Raw genomic sequence first — 18,169 nt, forward strand, 5'->3', positions numbered from 1 at the left:
GGTGAGTAATTAAGACTTTTTCATAGCCCCAGTTTGACCCAACGACCTCAGACTGAGGGGAACTCCACAATCGTACTGCAAACAAAAGCTCTCATTTAAATACAGTGCACTCACATATAGTGCCATTTTAAACACTATATAGGTAATATCAAATAAGCATCCACATAAATAAATAAGAAAAACATGTTTAAAACATGTGCATAGTTCTTCAAAATGTATTTTTTTTAATTTATGTTGTTTTCATACTTTTTTAGGGAGTTGCAGCACATGACATTGGAAGATACTCATTAACCGTAACACGCAGTTATGAGGGTTTGCAGGTTTTTATTTTTCTTCTTTCTTCTTTTGTTTTTTGAACCAAATGACTTGTGCCCCCCAAAAAATATCAAAATGCATGTAAATTCAGAAATTTTTAATATAACTTTAATCATAGAAGATGCATATATAAGTCATTACAGCTATGAATTGCATTTTTTATATATTTAAATATCTGGAAATTTGAAAAAAATGTCACGTCATTGACCTAATTATCAAGCACAAACCGGCATAAAAAAATACTCCGTCTGGACAGGTGAGTCTATGTTTATGGTCTCTACGGCAAGCTCGCCGCTGTGGATTGGGCAGAGGATCAGGTCGGCTTTGGAGAGCACTCATTAAATGCGTTTGTCAAGAGTCTGCTAATTAAATTATCATGATGAGTGACGTCCATTCAAGTGTTTGTGGATGAAGGCCTCTAGAAACAATGGCTCTGAAACACACATTCAGTTGCGTCAAAACAAACACATGCTCATATTGAAAGTCTTGGACTACGATGAAACAGGAAGAGAGAGTGTTGAGGGAAGAAAGAGAGGGGCTGAGAGTGATAGAGGCAAGTGATAGAACCTGGAGCAATGGAGAGAGCAAGCACGAGAGAGAAGGGAGAGAGAAAAGAGTGCATCCCACACAATAATAAATCCGAGGACATAACAGTTAGTATAACCTAGGAAGATTGGGGAAAATATACACTAACATTTAAAAGTTTGGTGTCTGTATTATAGAGTCTCTTATGCTCACTAAAGCCCTATTCGCACGGGATTAGTATTACCTAGGGACCTCCGGTAATTTGTAATAATCGCAGAGGTCGTCTGTGATTTTTATCCCGTGCGAATCTGCCATGTCTGTAAAAATGTCTGTAAAAATTCCCCCGAAAATTCCCTACCGTATTTCGGCCAACACAGGGGTCCTCTGATAATACCAGTCCTGTGCGAATCCCCATGTCTGTGATTTGGGCTGTTTTTCTGTGAGCCTATCGTTTCCTAAAGAACGTAACCATTATGGGCCGTTTAACAGTCCATTTTACGTCTGTATTAAAACTATATTAACAATAAAATATCTCGATATGCTCTACTCCAATCCGATTATAGTTTTTCTCCAATAAAAACTATGAAGTGCTGCAAAAGAGAAAACAAACTACAGTAAAGACGTGATCCGGAAGCTCAACTCGGTCCGTTGTCATGGAAACGTCAAATTAAGCATTTTGGCGCAACATGGAAGCTCTTTTGGAAAGTTGGACGCTTTTTGTGGTAGTGTAACTTAGTAGTCTGTATCGTGGAGCATTTCTTTGTCTCACACGGCCTCTAAAGACGTCCATCCTGTAAGTATCTCAAGAAATCAAAGTGTGAAAGAGTAAAAATGATATAAAATGAAATAAACCAAATAAAATGAATAGAAAAACAAGCCTATCACAACGTTTCTGTATTTATAATACCTTCTTCAGGCAGGCTTGTTATAAATATGGACAAAGAATAAAAGAAAAAGAAGATATATTATATATTTATACAATAATATTATATTCTATATTATATATAATATATTTCTCTAATAAATTGGTTTTAAATAAGTTCTTTTTTTGAATTGCAATACTGCAGCGCGATCTTCATTTCAGCACGTTCAGCTAGTGAAGTGTGAATGGGTGGGCGCACGCTGTAAAGTCCGTAAACTCGAGGGAATTACGGACATTTATTTGCCCGTGTGAATGAGCCACCAAAAACACAGACGTCAGGGGGTAATTTCTTAATTACAGAGGTCCAGGGGTAATACTAATCCCGTGCGAATAGGGCTTAAGATACAGTAAAAAAAGTAAAACTGTGAAATATTATTACCATTTAAAATAACTTTTCTATTTTAAAATGTAGTTTATTCCTGTAATTTATTCTTTATTCACAATTTCAATCATCAGTCATCAGTTTCACATGATCCCTCATATATAATTCTAATATGTAGATTTGGTCAACATACAACAAAAATCTTATTATCATCAATTTTGAAAGTTGTGTGCATTTTTTAAATAAATAAATAGAAACAAAAATATTTTATTTAGTAACACTATAAATGTCTTTAATGTAATTTTGGATCAATTTAATGTATCCTTGCTAAAAAAAAGTACTTATAAAAATTCTTAATCGACCCCAAACTTTTGAACGGTAGCGTAATATAATCAAATTAGTTTGACTGTGTCATAAGTTTACTTGAATTGGTATCAACTCTTTACTACATTCTCTCAAAGGGACAGTTCACCTAAAAATGAAGAATGTAATTTATGCAACTGCATGCCATTCTGCGTGGGAAAAAAAGGACAAATTCTGAAACATGCACATATGCAAATATACTTTTTGAGAGTTACATAAGAATTTGGAATTTTCATTTTTGAGTGCATTTAAAAATTAACTGTTTGTACTTTTGCTTTAAGTCAACATTTAGCTGGCCACAGATGATTCTCATAAGTGTTGAAAGTTTTAACATGAGCAATATTCATTCGCTTTCAGTAACTTCCATAAAGTGGTGTTTCCAAAACAGTGAACTAGATGTTGGAATCTGTTCTCATTGCCATACAGTAATATTAAAATGCATGTCACAACCTTAATTGCCTGCCAGTCTGAAATGATGAGAGCTGCCAGGTTAAAGTCTTCTCCTATAGGCTTAAGTCATCATAGCATATTGGTTTTCCTCTTTCTCAGAGGCCTTTGCAAAAGAAAAGGCAAAATGGTGGCTGGAAGCACACATGCGAGCGCAGCAGGTGATGCATGTGTGAGAGAACACAGTATTTTAGCACTCCCCGGGATCTAGTATTAAGTAAACTAATGACCCAACAACACAGCCGGGCCTTGGTAATATATCATGATGCCTAAACGAATTGCCCTGTCCTACAGCAATGGGACATCGATAGATTCCTTGTAAAACACAGCAGTTGTGTGCGGAAACCTTCATAATGGAAAAACGTGCTTAAACATGTAAGTGGGTCATTGTGGAAGGATCAATAACACTTGCTTTTTGCTGAAGTCCAGATGAAATCAAAATGGACTCCATTTACTTTCTTAATATACATAGCAGGTCAATACGATGGTAAGGCACGAAAAAGTTGGTTAACAGGCTAAAAGAAAATAATTCACTCTGTAACAGAGGGTGGCGCTTTTAAAACAGCAGATATAGGCTACCCCAGTTACTTCAGGAGACACAAAGTGCTGCGCAACTTTTCTGACACACGCTTGTCATGGAGAAGAAATGCTGTGTAGATAAATGCATTCGCTATGTTTTGTTTTTTTCAAATAACACCAAATACCAAACACAAGAGTATAGATACAAGAGCCGGTTCAGGATTCTCCCTCAACTATTCACTGTCAAAAAAAGAGAATAAAATAGCCTACACAACCCCGAAAAGAACTAGTGATAAAAGTCCTATTTGGAGGTAAGTGTTGATTGTAGCCTACTAGTTATTTCTCGTATCTGGTTATTACATTATTCTATTCAATCTGAAGTTTTGCTTTGCTTTAACAAATGGTAAATGAGGGTTTCGGCAAGATATCTCCTTTTTTGTTTGTGGTAGTGGTTTATGGCACATGTAGACACATGGTCAAACCGCCCCATCTTCTGTACGATATTAATTCTTAAAGAGCCGTATACTGTATTATGTTGGACTATGTACTGGAAACAATATTGACATACTGTACTGATACAGTTCCCTACTGCTAATCCTCATTTACTTTTCAAAAATAATATTGGTTCAATACAGGATTTAGACAGAGTAATGTAAACGTGAATAAAAAGTTGTATGAACATGCTGTCTGACCTTATCTCTTGTATATTCTGTTAACAGATGCTGTTCTACACTTGTTTCTGCAGTCAACCGCCTCTGATGTGTTAGCGGCCATCAGACGCAATTGTAATAATGAGCAGCTCATCAGAAAATGGAACATAATGTGTAATTTCTATTTATTTATAGAGGGTCATTATGGCCATTGGTTTTTTTTTCCTTTCAAAAGAAATTTTGAAAGAAATTTTTAAATGTGCACTTGTAGTGGACTTAAAAAAGTAGATAAATAAATAATATAATATAATATTATATTAATGTATATATATATTAAATGTATTATATATTAATATTAAAATATAATATTAATGAAATAAATGGCCACTTGAGTATGCTTAGAGTATACTTTCATGACTATGTTTCTTAACACACTTAACTCAATTTTTTTTAAAGTGCACATATAATTGTAATAATTATAAAAATAAGTCCATTTCAAATGAGTTTTATTATAGTAAGTGTAAAGCATACTATAGAAGTGTGTTTCTTTTTCACAAGGGTTACAAGGCATTCAACTGAATGATGCACAACCTTGGCTTCTAACTTAATGCTATACTGCTACCAACACCAGTTTAGGTTGAGGATGCAAAAAGAAAGTATAAGATATGTGTAAGAACAACTGTGAGCTCTTGTTTTTAACCTCATTGGCTGTAATAGCCAATTGAATTGTGTTGTCGTCACGGCTGTGTAGAAGACCCTGCAGGGACAAATGTGGTGGCGTGAGAGTTCCCTGCCCAGCTGAAGCATCCAGCGTTCACCTTCAAGCCCACGCTCTGCCACTTTGGATATGTCATGACCAATAACGATGAAAAATTGGACTGTTCGCGCCAATCCTGCTCTGAGAACACTCTCTGAGTCCTTCCGCACTTGCCTGAAGGTGCACAACCACTTGCGCTCAAAACAAAATAGCATTTTAACAAGGCCTGAATCAAACAAAATGCCTCCCCAAATGGCTACTCAGCTTCCATTACCAGGCCTGATGCTAACAAAAGATGCTAAGCTTGCATGCTTATATTGTTACTAATCACAACCAGAGCCTTTAACCTGCAGGTTTCCACAAGTATAACAGCGTTAACTAATTCTTTGCACAGTTAAAATCCACAATAATCAATATACAGTATGTGTGTTTGCAGTTCTATTAACGTTCTTCTTTGAACATGTGCATGGTCTGACCTCACATAGTGTATACAGTCTCACAGTGTCCTTGCAGAATGTGTGGGCTTTTCTACCTACTCAGTTCAAAACTTTGAAGGACAGCAAATTGTTTACTAAAATGCAATGAAAAGAACAGAGAACCACATAAATGTTGACATTAAACAGCTTTAAAAAAATGCTGAAATCCTTTCTTTATCCTTTATCAATACAAGTTTAAACTTTGAAACTTTTTCTGCTGCTGAAGGGTAAAATTCAGCTTAATGTTGACGTCCCCCTCCGCCTGAGGTCTTTTAATATTTTCTTGGCGGCTTGACTATCCATATTTCAATAAGCTGTGTTTGTGTCTTCTCTATCCAGAGAGCGAAATCAATATTGCATTAGTCAAACTCTTTAACCCATGAAGGGGAAACAGATAGCTAAGTCACACAATCCTTTTTTTACTCCAGCACCTCCCACATGAGAGCAAATTGTCTGCTTTGAAATTGGGTTGCAGCCTTTGCATTTGACATATTGAATGAGAATGACAGATTGTCAGAGGTAGAGCACACTGTTTTTGTTTTATTTGGAGCATGTATTGATTTCCTCAGTGACTCGAAATGAGGTATTTGAACCAGGTGGAGGTCTTAGTGTGTGCCCTGCTAAAAAGACCATTCAACAGACTATGTATAGGGGACGCTGCTTGACTAGCTTAACCACCAAGATTACCTTGGACAACTGAGTTCCGCTGGTCAAGAGCATGGCTATGTGTCCTAAGTAGTCAGGTCAGGTTTCAATGACTTACATGATATTTGATAAGTACATCAAACTAATTATGACTAAAGTCATAATAGCTTATTATGTTTTATTATGTTCCTTGCAAACCTAACATTTTACATTTATGCATTTGGCAGACGCTTTTATCCAAAGCGACTCACATAGCATTTCAAGGTACACATTTACATTCTTATCAGTTCTTGCTTTCCCTGGGAATCGAACCAAGGACCTTGACGTTGCAAGCAGATTAATGCACCCCTACATCTCTATGATATTATGGCTTGGATCCCTTAAAGTATTTTGTCAGAATTTTAAGCTCAGTTAAAAATGGCAAAAAAAGAACAAAAAGTACCATACCAAAACATCAAAATATGATTATAATATATATATATATATATATATATATATGTGTGTGTGTGTTTTTTTTTTTTTTTTTTTTTTTTTATAAAAAAAATGATCAAATTAGCTTGTTCATTGTTCAGTTTCAGCCCCAAAACGTTCAGAATTGTTGGTTTTGGTTAACATAGAAGAAATGTTATTGTTTGCCGCATTGCTACATCACGCTTGGTTAGGACGCTGTGAAAATTCATTCTGGTCTAAGATGGTCTTTTCAGCAGTATGTGTTGGGTGAACGCATGCTGTGTGGAGCTGTGCACAGAAGTTTTGTGTGGTATTCTGACTGGTGTGTGCCATGTGGCTGTGTGAATTAGCAGTGCGTGAGGCATGTCTGGTGTGTATGGCTTGTTTAGATGCCGTGTGTGTGTGTGTGTGCTGTGGTTGGCTGGGTGGCAGGTGATAAAGGCTGAGTGGACAGATAGGGGATGAAAGCCGTGCAGGTGTTTGGCTGTGAATGGACAGGGAACCTCTCCAGCCCCCTGGCATTTCTAATGAAACCAAACGGATGCATGCGTATCTCTGTGTGTGTACGTCTAGTCTTTGAAGCCACGGGACAAAGACTAACCTTTAACTCAAGGTAGCTTGCTGCTGAAGCTGGCCTCAGACTTTCTCTCTCACCAAAGTCAGTCACAGGGAGCAGCGTTCTTCTAATCTGCAAACGAAAGAGGAGAGGTCAACAAAAACTAATATTGTATAATAATATTTATATCTTAGCATAAAGAAAATCCTGAAAACCGTCTTTAAAGGAAGTCAATTAACATTTCCTAAGACTATAATCTCAAAAACTACTTAAGCCTACTTTCTATTAATTGTTAATGTTTCTTGGTCAAATAACTAATGCAATAAGAAAGTTGATCAAATCAGGATAAATCAATACATATTTTAAACTTTAGACACAATACAGCTTAAATCTTGCTCGACCTGTGCAACATACTGTGCAAGGAGGAAACAGGAAAATGTTCTTATGGCACAATCAATAGACTCAAATGCAAGCATTAAGAAATAACCCATAAAGCCAGTGTCATTTCCTCCTGTTGATTTTCCAATCAGCTGGGTAATCTCACTCTCTCAGTGGGGAAGACGAGTTCGGTATCGACAGGTCGGTTTCACAGCTGACGTCCTGCGTGTTCATTTGCGGGCTGCTTGAATTGTGTAATGTGCTGTGGAACTGAGATAAAGAGCATTCTAAGATCTCCGCACCACAGGTGCTTCCTGTCACTGGGGCATAGGCTAAAAATGCTGCCTATAGAGCAGGTGAATAAGGATGGAGTAACAACACTTCACCCTCAAGAAGGACTCTGGGATAGTTATATACTCACTCTCATGTCTTTCTAAACCTGAAAAAAAAAAAAAAAAACTAAACCCACCACAGAGGTAGTCTATATGATTTGTGCATTATATTGCAAGGAAGTAATATTATAGATGTGGATGAAGAACAGGCTGAAATTTAAGTCATTAGCTGCATCTGAAATCGCATACTGTCTGAGCAGGTACTACATTTGGTAAAGTAGTTCAGTTCCATTAAAAAGTATGTTCTATACAGTATGAATGTGAATAGTAAGAATGATAACCGGATGTAGTCTAGTAAAGTAGAATCTGTGTGAAAGTATTAGATCATCCAGACATTTTTCACCTACTGTCTTTTGAATATGATTTCGGACATACTACTCTTTTGGCATACTGATTTTCACATACTATCTAGTAGGGAAATCACCATATTCAGAAGCAGTGATTGAAAGTCGTCCCCTCCACTGTAGCTCTCAAAAGTCATTTGTGCATCTGCATATTGCAAATAGTAAGTCACATTCTCTTATGATATATGAGAAACCATTGTCATTTAATGATTCACAAACGGTCTTTTCATTGAATTTGTTGATCTGGTTCACAGATCTGCCTAAATCTGTTCATGAATCAGACTGATCCAGTTCACTAATCAACTCAATGATTCATTAGCAGCAGATCGTTAGTTAACAGCTCACTGGAGGGGAAGATTATCAGTGAATAATAACTTTAGTAGCGAATAATTAATGAATTTGGGTTTGTTTCTCACACAAAGCAATCACATGACCTCAGAAGACTTGGAATATAGTATAGACCACCATTATGGTGCTTGTTTGATGTTTTTAGCCACAGTCACTATGATCTACTGTTGTATTGAAATTAGTGTAGCGTGTGGCGATTCTTCAAAATTGTTCTTTTGTGCACTAAGGAAAAAAATACGGGAGAACATGATGATGTTAATAATAACAGAATTTTCATTTATGGATGAACTATGTCTTTAAGATGACACACATGATTCTACAGAAAGAAAACAGCAAATTATTTTCAGAGCGCACACATTTGATTAAAGCTATTTGAATACAAGGACGAACTGTGCTATTCAACGGGCAGCATGTTGCTGCCAAGCAGAACAGATTGTTGAGGTAACTATTTAAAGTAATCAAATGGGCAAGCTCACACAGCCTAGATCGTTTTCGTCTTTCTTTAATGTGAAAATAAAAAAGTGATTTGTCTTTGTCAGTGGTGAAGCCCATGTATTGATAACATGGCGTGCATACAGCAGCAAAAGCTAAGAGAAAGAGAAAGCCATGGAGGGAGGGGGAAGAAACAGAGTTTCTCATCCATATCCCCTCTCTCCTTAGAGGCTCTTTATCCAGGCTTTGATGCACAGATTAAAAGCTATTACTTTAGACTGGCAGGTGCGGAAAGGCAATGCATGGAAAGACAATCACATATGGAAAAAAAGACAACAAAAGCCTGGCATTTTATCAGTTGAATAAATTATACCTTGCTGGCACTGGGGCAAAAATCCCAAGGTCTACTGAATTATTTCCTTGTATCAACATAAATGGGGGAAATCATGAAGAAGGAAGCGCACCCGGTGTTACAGTTTACTTGCACACTGTCTGCATGGTTTAAGTGCCGATTCACCAAAGACATTATGCTAATCAGATGACAGCGCAAACAATGCCAGCGCAAATCCATCCTGTGAATTGGTTCTGAGTGCTAGATTGTGACGGATGCAGCAGATTTCCATGACATGGCATATTTTACTGAAACTGCACAACATCACTCCTGCATGATTCAAACACATTTGAAGCTGCTGTCACGATCAGAAAATGTACACAAACAATTTTTTTTTTTTAAATAAATACACTACAATTTAAATGTCTGTGGTGGGAAAGATTTATAATGTTTCAGAAAGAAGTCTCTTTAGCTCACCAAGGCTGCACTTATTTGATCAAAAATACAGTAAACACAATTTTAACACATTTTAATAATTTTTAGCGCAATTTTCCCCTGGAAATTGCGCTTGTTAACTCATGATTTCTGTTCTGTGCGTCTGTGCGCACCAATCTTGCACTTCTATCTACTCCTCAACCAGACCACCTAGAGACTTCGGGTTTTCGGCATTATGTTAAGGAAGGTCTAATCTTGGGAACGCACAAAAAAAATCCAGGAAAAGATTTACTATCTCTTAGTGTTGTGATCCCATGAGGTGAGAAAATTGCGCTAAAACACTCACCGAGTTTTTATTACTTGTTTTGCTATTTATTCCTATAACGCTCTAAATGTCTTTATTGTAACTTTTGAATAAATTGAATGCATCCTTGCCGAATATAAGTATTGATTTCTTTCATAAATTCTTTCATAAAAAATGTTGACTTTAAACAGTATTTAAATATTAAATATTTATAAATAAACTAAATGTTTTAAAAATAAATAACAAGGACATTAACAGTACAAGGTTAATTGCTTCAGACAAACATTGTTTGAATAAAACATTACAATTTGCATACAAAGAAAGCCTGTGTGCGACTAATAATAACTGGATTTCCATCAAACTTCAAAACGTGAAGCGAACGTTTTCAAAGTGTGCAAAAAACAAATTATTAGAGTGCGAATTATTTTGCATTTCAATCAAGTTGTTAGAGCGGATGACGGTAGTATTGGTACCTAGTAACCAAAAGTAAATAAAACACCATCAGCAGAAACAGCTGATTAGTCATGTGGGTTTAATGTTCGCTACGTCAGAATTTATTCGGCAAATGCGTTTCCATCTCTCATTATTCGCAACTCTTTTTGCGAAATTTGCCGTTTCCATTAATCGTTTCTGATGCGATACTTCAAAATGCACATAAAAACAGGGTGATGGAAACATAGTTATTGAGTGTATTTACTTGCACAATCTTACACAATCCCTGCTTAACCTGACAAGGTCATGCCTTAAATGGTGTTTTCTTGGGAAGAGCTTATGAACTGTTTAAGTAAAATTGTTTAGTGAATTTGCCTTTCCGTTTTGGAGATTTGTCAACAAGGTAGAGCATGGTTCCCTTATACGACATGAACTGGTAACACCACCTGTGTGTAAAAAAAAAAAAAAAAAAAACTTTATGTAAACCGCTGAAGATCAACACATAATTAGAAAAAGAATGAATGTCTCTGATGTTGACCCACACTTTGCAGAGTGCTTTCTGTATCACTTGTCTCGGTTGGCTGGCTGTGGTCGTGTTCCAGCTTTGAGTCCATTAGAGTTGCTTTGAAACTACTTATGTGAGGTCTGAACCGCTGCCAGAACGAACAGCTGCTTCGGTGTGTAAATCATCTGTATAATGCAGAGGCTGTAAGCATGAGAATGCCCAGCCTCCCTGCCCACCAATCAATGAAGCGCTAGCAATCTGACAGCTCCTACCGACAAGCTCTTGAAATAAACGACACAAGTGACACAATGACGGTCCCTGAAGCCCATTTGTCTGCTGTCTACCTCACCAGTTAATTAGTTTCAACAGTTTTTTTTATGTTTGTGGCCATGAAAGAATGACTTGTCATTCAACATCCCTGTCTCTTATAGTTTCCTTTCATAACTGGCTTCTCTCTTCATCCCTCTTTCTTTCATTCCTTCAGTTCAGCTCTACTTCATTGTTTCTGTTTGGGAAGCTGTCGTGTCCTCATTCACGTTCTTTGCAGTTCTTGCCGAAAATGGGGTCGCATTAAAATGAGAATGAAATGTCAATGTTAAATTTGGCAACATATCGCCATGTGGTTTATGTCAGCCTTCTATTTACTCTTACATTTTAGTCTTTTGAATATTTTCAGATCTAGTCTAGCTAAACTATTTCATTTAGTCTATGTGAAGTAGTTTTGTTTGCAAAAATGACACTATATATTTTGTTTGCTATGTATCAATGTACATTTGTTTTTCAGCTGTTTCATTACCAAATCATTTAATGGCCAGCAATATGCAGTGTTGCATATTTTGCAATTTCAAATGTTAATCATATTATTATGCTTTACCTGGCCAATATTTCCTGTTCATTTTTATTTCTTAACAGTAAACTTAGCACATTTTGACTTTTTTAATAGCTTTTTTAGCTTGTGTTTTGTCAAAGTTATTGCTAAAGCTAACAGTATGGTCACATTAGCTCAATTTTGGCTACATTTCACGACCAAGAAAGGTACATTGTCCGTTGTCAATAGTGTAGCAATGTATGAAGCCCAGCTCACACTGAAGTCACTTTCAACTCAAGCAGCTTTCTGTTGGTCAGTGTAGCGAATCACGGTGACCAACTTGAACCCAATGTTGTTTGGGGAAATCTTACACCAAATCACCACGTGGATTCCTAGTGAAATGAATGGATTTCACCAGCAAAAATTAAACTGCACCTTAAGGGTTTTCAAAACCTAACACATGATTTATTGTATAGATATGAATAGCGGAAAATAAAATTATGTTGTTAATTTACTTTAATCGGCTCAGAGAGTGTGGCTTTTGTGATCTCGAAAAATACCCTCAGACTAAATTGACAAAGGGATCCAAGGCATAATATCATAAAGTTCTTTTGGACTTCACTAGTAACCAACCACCTTAGCAACCATCCAAAAAACCGCATAGCAACTTCACAGTAACACCCTAGTAACCACTTAACAACCTAGCAGTGAGTTTTGCACAGGCTAATGCACTCACATTCTCTTCTTTCTTTTTCCTGTCGAAAGTAACTGTGATTTACATACTCTGTTTTTGTTCTATCATCTGCACTTACCTCAGTTTAGCATTTCTCATTACATGCCTGTGCACAGCATTCCTTTGAAAGGTCAATGACTGTAATATAACTGAAGCTTGTCTTGAGTTATGTTAGCCTACAAGCAGCCAGAATGCGTTTACACGCTATCATGAGGCCACCCAGAGCAACCGCTGCAGATGGCACTGAGACATATTTCATATCCATGTGATTCAGAACAGAGGAAAGGGGATTAAACTCAATCCATGTCTTTTAATTGCTTTCACGTCCCGATATGTAACAACAAGCAAAGGAGATGGAGACAACAACTCTTTGGCCTTTGATTCAAAGCTGTGTAGGAGCAGTAGTGTGTATGACAGCAGAGATATTGCGATTATAATGCAGTTTGAGCTTTGAGTGGTAGAGCCTGCTGACCCATGTGACTTGCCACTGCCAACTGTGACAGGCATCCATTTGATGATTATCCAGAAAGACACCCAAGACCCAGTTATGTCTGTTGGTGTGCATGTAGGCCCATGTAGTACATAGATACATCCTATACTATTTCCCAAGATAGAGACCCTAAAACGAGACATAATTAAGTTTTCATTTTTAAGGGTATTATAATGTTACACTCATAGGTGTCATTTAGAATGGTCCTGCCACTTTTAGCCATGGTCAATTTTGTCCCCAACAATTTATGAAATGGCTCACTGCAGAGATGTGTCTAAAAGAGAAGCAGCACGAACAATTGTCCAGCAGCAGTTTCACTGCATCTGTTAAAACGAGTGGAGATCTGGTGCTAGAATTTATTTGTAATGTTTTATGCTGTCATCAGTGTTGATAAAAGGGACAGCAGCAATGTTCTCTCCTCACACTCCATTATATCGATTTTCCACAGCTCGCTATCGATTCTAGTGAAACCACTAGACAAAATGCAAACAAATGTGTTTCTGCTGCAAAAATAAATTGGTATTAAAATCCAAAATAATTTTTGGCCAGACTAGAATCATAAAATCATACTCTAAAAGGAATTCATCACCACCATGCATCCAAAAGTGTCTAAAAACGGTTCCTTCAAAGAGAGGCGCCGTTCCTGGTAGCTATAGAAGGGCCTAGATCTGGCCCCGTTCGAAGATCCAATCTCTCTAAACCCCTCTTTTCTGAGAGCATACTCTGCTCTGATTGGTCAGACAGCCCAGTTTATTGTGTTTAGTTAACCACTTACAGGGCATGTCAGAACCGAAACGCCATGTGAATTTCAGCTTTAGAGGCTTTCTCAACGCTTGATACGCAGTGACACAAACAAAATCGGTAGGTTTTCGCGTATCAATTCCAGCGCGAGTCCTCATATTTTTGAAGTGCATGCAAAGTGTATATGCAGCGCTGAAAACAGCGTCTTCTCGACATCGAACAATCTCTTCCATGCCTCAGCTACAACATGAGAGTCAAAGGCAGCCAGTGAAGAGCAGAATTTGTTACATTGTTACATGGGTATGTAACAAGAAGTGAGACTGGAATTGCTGATGACTCGTTTCAGCAGTTCAGAATCGCTTTATTTGTTGTGCACTTTAACCTTTAAAACTTTGCAGACCTTTTACATTCACAAACCATCCGCATGAATGGTAATATTTGAAAAAGCATAACATAGAGCCAAATCAAAAACAGCATTTAAAAGGCACTGTGACCGACACTGACCATATAACTACAGTTTTCTCGGAACATACAATGACCTCACTAAACAGTGAAGGCACGACTATAAGAGCAAGTTATACTACAACTACTATTACTACAAACCTGATCTCTTAGAGTGGAACCAACATGTCTGTGCAAATAACGGAGACATATTTCTCTATTAATAAAGATATTCATAACTTACAAGTATAATCTGCCTCAGAGTTTGCACTCATTGGGCGAAAACTCATCCCAAAATGCTGAAATACAGCTGGCGATATTTGCTAAAAGAAACAGGTCATTATGTTTAGAAACGGCTTGGGCAGCTTCCACCCTGGAGTGAAGCAGAGCAGGTTGTCAGAGATGATGGGAGTGTGATTGTCAGACGAGCAGTGTGCACTAGCTTTGGCACATCATGCTGCAATCACAGCAGAATAGCTGGCTAACAGCCTCCGAAATGATTGGGAACCATCCCTCCCCCCAAACCTCCAAAGCCTGTGTCCAAAACGTGAGACCTCCTCAGCTGGAGGGAGACTACAGCCGACCATCTGCCTCGGCTCATTATACGGAGGTAACCTCAACGGTGACGTCGCAATATGTAAACATGCGCCGTTAGGGATAACTTGGGCAGAGCACAGCATGACAGACGGCAATAAATGGATTGGTGACTTATCTTCTTTTCTTCTTTTTTTCTTGCGTTGTCTCCAACATTCATCTCCAGCTATTTGATAGTCTGATATTGGAAGACGAAAGCAGCTCATTTGAGCGAATGTGTCACTCCACCCTGCTGATTTCCAACGAGTCGCTCTCATTCGGCGATTTAAGTTACTCTTCAGGCACTGTCTGTCAGCCAACAACAACCCTTCCCATCTCTCCCCACTGCCACTCCCCAGAGACAATGTTTTCTGGCTTCAGAAGAATGACATTCACAAGTCATACACTGTGCTCACTGTGGCCTTTCATTTATCAAGTATCAGGCGCAAAAACGCAAGTAACTTTGTGGGCGGGTCTTGGGCGCTGTTGCTATTATACCGGTGGGATAAATGACTCTTGCGCCCGACGCAAATCTAAAATGGGTTGGTCTGAAGTAGCTTCATTATTCATAGGTGTGGTTTGGGCGTAACGTGAAATAAACCAATCAGAGCGACATCTCACATTCCCTTTAAGAGCAGGCGCGCTTGTTCCATGGCGGATTGCTATTATAACGGTGGATTTGCCAGGCGCGCGCCAGGAGCGGTTCACAGCAGAGGAGACCAACGTTCTCGTCAGGGCCGCAAAACACAGAGAAGTGACATTGTATGGGGATGGGAGAAACCCACCCAAATTAGCTTCGGTTAAACAGGCGTATAAAAATTTGGGTAAATGTGTAAGCTAGATTTATGCCTATTTTTTCACATCTTCATGGACACAACAATGATTTCCCTCGTGTGTTAATATTTTTCCTTGTAATAATGTATGGTTTTCTAAAAATGAGAACTGCTGCGTCTGTGTGTAGATGAGATAAGCAAAGTGTATGCGCGTTGTGCACACGCTACATTGATTATGACCAAGCATGCGCCCTTAAAATAGCATATGAATAACATGCGCAACGCACCACTGACTTTAGACTAGGTTTTTCCTGGTCAGTGGCGGAATTGTTTTCTAAACCTGCAAAATAGCACCAGGGAACGTTTGCGCTGGAACACGCCTCCTCTTTGCGCTGAACCGCCCCCGGGAGCGCAAGTTAATTTCCTAATTTACCGACGTGCGTCTGTGGAGGGAAAAGTCCGCTGTGCGCGGGTGCAAAATAGGAATGATACATGCGTCGGTGTACAAAGTCAATTGCGCTGGGTGCAAGATAGGGCCCAGAGTGTGTGAGAGTGTGTGTGTGTGAACGTCAGGGCCACAGTGCTATATAAATCGACTGAGGGGAGCCTAGTGAGTGGTTTGATGGAGGAATGGATGACAAATAAGAACAGTGAGATGCCTTTTATTCTTGCCAGTTGAGTCTATCCATTCCTCTTCTTTTTCTATGACTTTTTAAATCTGTTTTCTCCTCAAGGCCGCCCCCCACCCTTCCTTCTTTGACGTGCCGCTGTGCTAGAATCATAAGTCTGAGGGAAAGACATGCCGCACCCAGTTAAGAAGCGATTTCAGCGGCGTGCCTGGATTACTTATCCCGACGTGACACATTTGCCATCCTCTGCCTCTCTGCTGTAATAGCAGCTCCCGGAGTGAGTAATTATAAACTCAAACGTTTGTGTTAAATCGCAACCTCGTGGCACAGCTCCGGAATCTATTCCATGTTTACGACTAATAAGATAGGATTGTCTTTGGTAATCAACTAAAAGATGCCCTGCTTTGGAAGAAGACAAATTCTCTTTCTCATTTATAAGTATGCTACACATTTTTGATAAGTGTGCCTAGAGGAAGAATACTTCTAGTATATACTGTAGTGCCCTGAAACAAATTAGCATAGTTTTAAGCATAAATCTTGTTTTAAGCATAAATCTCACTAAATCATGCTTAAAATAATTAAAAAACGGGAGAGTAAATAGCCAATTTGGAATGAAAAAAAAATTAACAAGTCATTAAAGTACTGATTAAAAAAAGTGTTATTTTTCAGTGCAGATTTGTGTATTTGTGTTTGAGATTTTAAGGCAGACATGAATGAAAAACAAGCCAGTGCTTTAAGTTCATATAACCGGTATTGTTAAAACATCATGAAAAACCTTGATGTGAAAATGATTCATCCTGTAGATATTATTCTCATCCATCCGTCCCTTCAATAGCTTTGTCCTTGTGCATCACAGCCTTTCCCATAAGCTGAAATATATAAATAATCTGCCTCAAATTGTGTCTTTTCATGACGACTCATGCCCTGCGCTTCATCAGCTCCAAGAAAGTGGACTTAAGGCCATCCATTCAAACCCTCTTTTTCAAAGAATTACCTTTGGCATTACAGTATTTCCAAGGCAGCCGAGAAGGGCTTATTCTCGAGAAGGGCTCTGTCCTCTCCCGATAGTGCCAACGGTGTAAACAAGATTTACCTTGATAAAGACAAGTGATGCTTACCCCTCACTTAAGGTACTTTATAAATGACTCATTCTCAACCGAATGAGATGCAAAGAGCTTCAGACATGGCCGATCACAATGCGATCACAACCATCGGTCTGATCATGGGGTTTACTGGTAAAGAGCACTCTCTTCACAAAATGAGGAGATTGGGATGGGAAAAGAGAAAAAAAAGTGCAAAGAAAATGGTGCACTGGGTACGTTTCTTCAAGGGTTACATGACCAGCTGAAACGTGTCACTGATTCAGTAATCAGCCAAATCCATTAGGGACAAATGAATGCTTTCCTGAAAGAGAGTACTGGCGGAGGCTTGCAAATGGACAACATCCAAATGAATGAGCGGTGTTTAGAAAACTCTCACAAACAATAAGTCTAGAAGGGCATAATATGAGAGAGACATGCCTGGCTTTTATCACAATTTGGTAATAATCTTTGTCATTAACCTTTGGGAACTTCCAATGTTACTTACATATATAAAAAGTTAATACATAATACAAAAGGTCTTGCATTTGATAATATAGTATGTGAAAGAAAAGAGTGTAAATGTGTGGGAAACAAGGGAAAGCATAGACAACGAGCTTAAGAAAAATTCTAAATCCAATAATTCCACCTGAGCATCAAAGCCACAACATGAATACAGTGTAACTTTGCAAAAAAACACGTCTTAATGAGTTTTGAATGGGTCTTTTTGTTTGTTTGTTTTCCAATAATACATCTACAAATCCTTAAAACAAGATTGCTGCACTGAATAAGATGTTAAGACTTATCATAGATTGTGTCCTGGAAATATTGTCCTGGAGTATTTATTCTTATTGCAATGACTTTTTTTGCAAAACTTGTTTTTAACTTGTTCACACTTGACAATAAGGGGAAAAAAGTGCAGAAAGACAAAATGCATCCATATCAATGATACATTCTCTAAAAACAAATCTCGATATCTTATACAGTGTTAATTTTCACAGAAATGTATTTTGCATCAAGGATTTTAAGGAATTTTGTTAAGAAAATGATATTT

At 38.0% G+C, this 18,169-nt stretch overlaps 1 protein-coding gene across 4 annotated transcripts in view; it reads right to left on the minus strand.

Moving 5' to 3' along the window:
* Window positions 1–18,169, minus strand: part of syt1a (synaptotagmin Ia) — a 190,704-nt gene that overhangs the window by 83,476 nt on the left and 89,059 nt on the right. For all 4 annotated transcript variants that reach the window (XM_084113055.1, XM_084113052.1, XM_084113054.1 and 1 more), the window contains exon 3: window positions 6,993–7,079. The gene's annotated coding sequence lies outside the window, so the exon portion shown is untranslated. The remainder of the gene's footprint in view (window positions 1–6,992; window positions 7,080–18,169) is intronic.

Source organism: Abramis brama (assembly GCF_963993115.1).
Source record: "Abramis brama genome assembly, chromosome: 4".
Classification (NCBI taxonomy): domain Eukaryota; kingdom Metazoa; phylum Chordata; class Actinopteri; order Cypriniformes; family Leuciscidae; genus Abramis; species Abramis brama.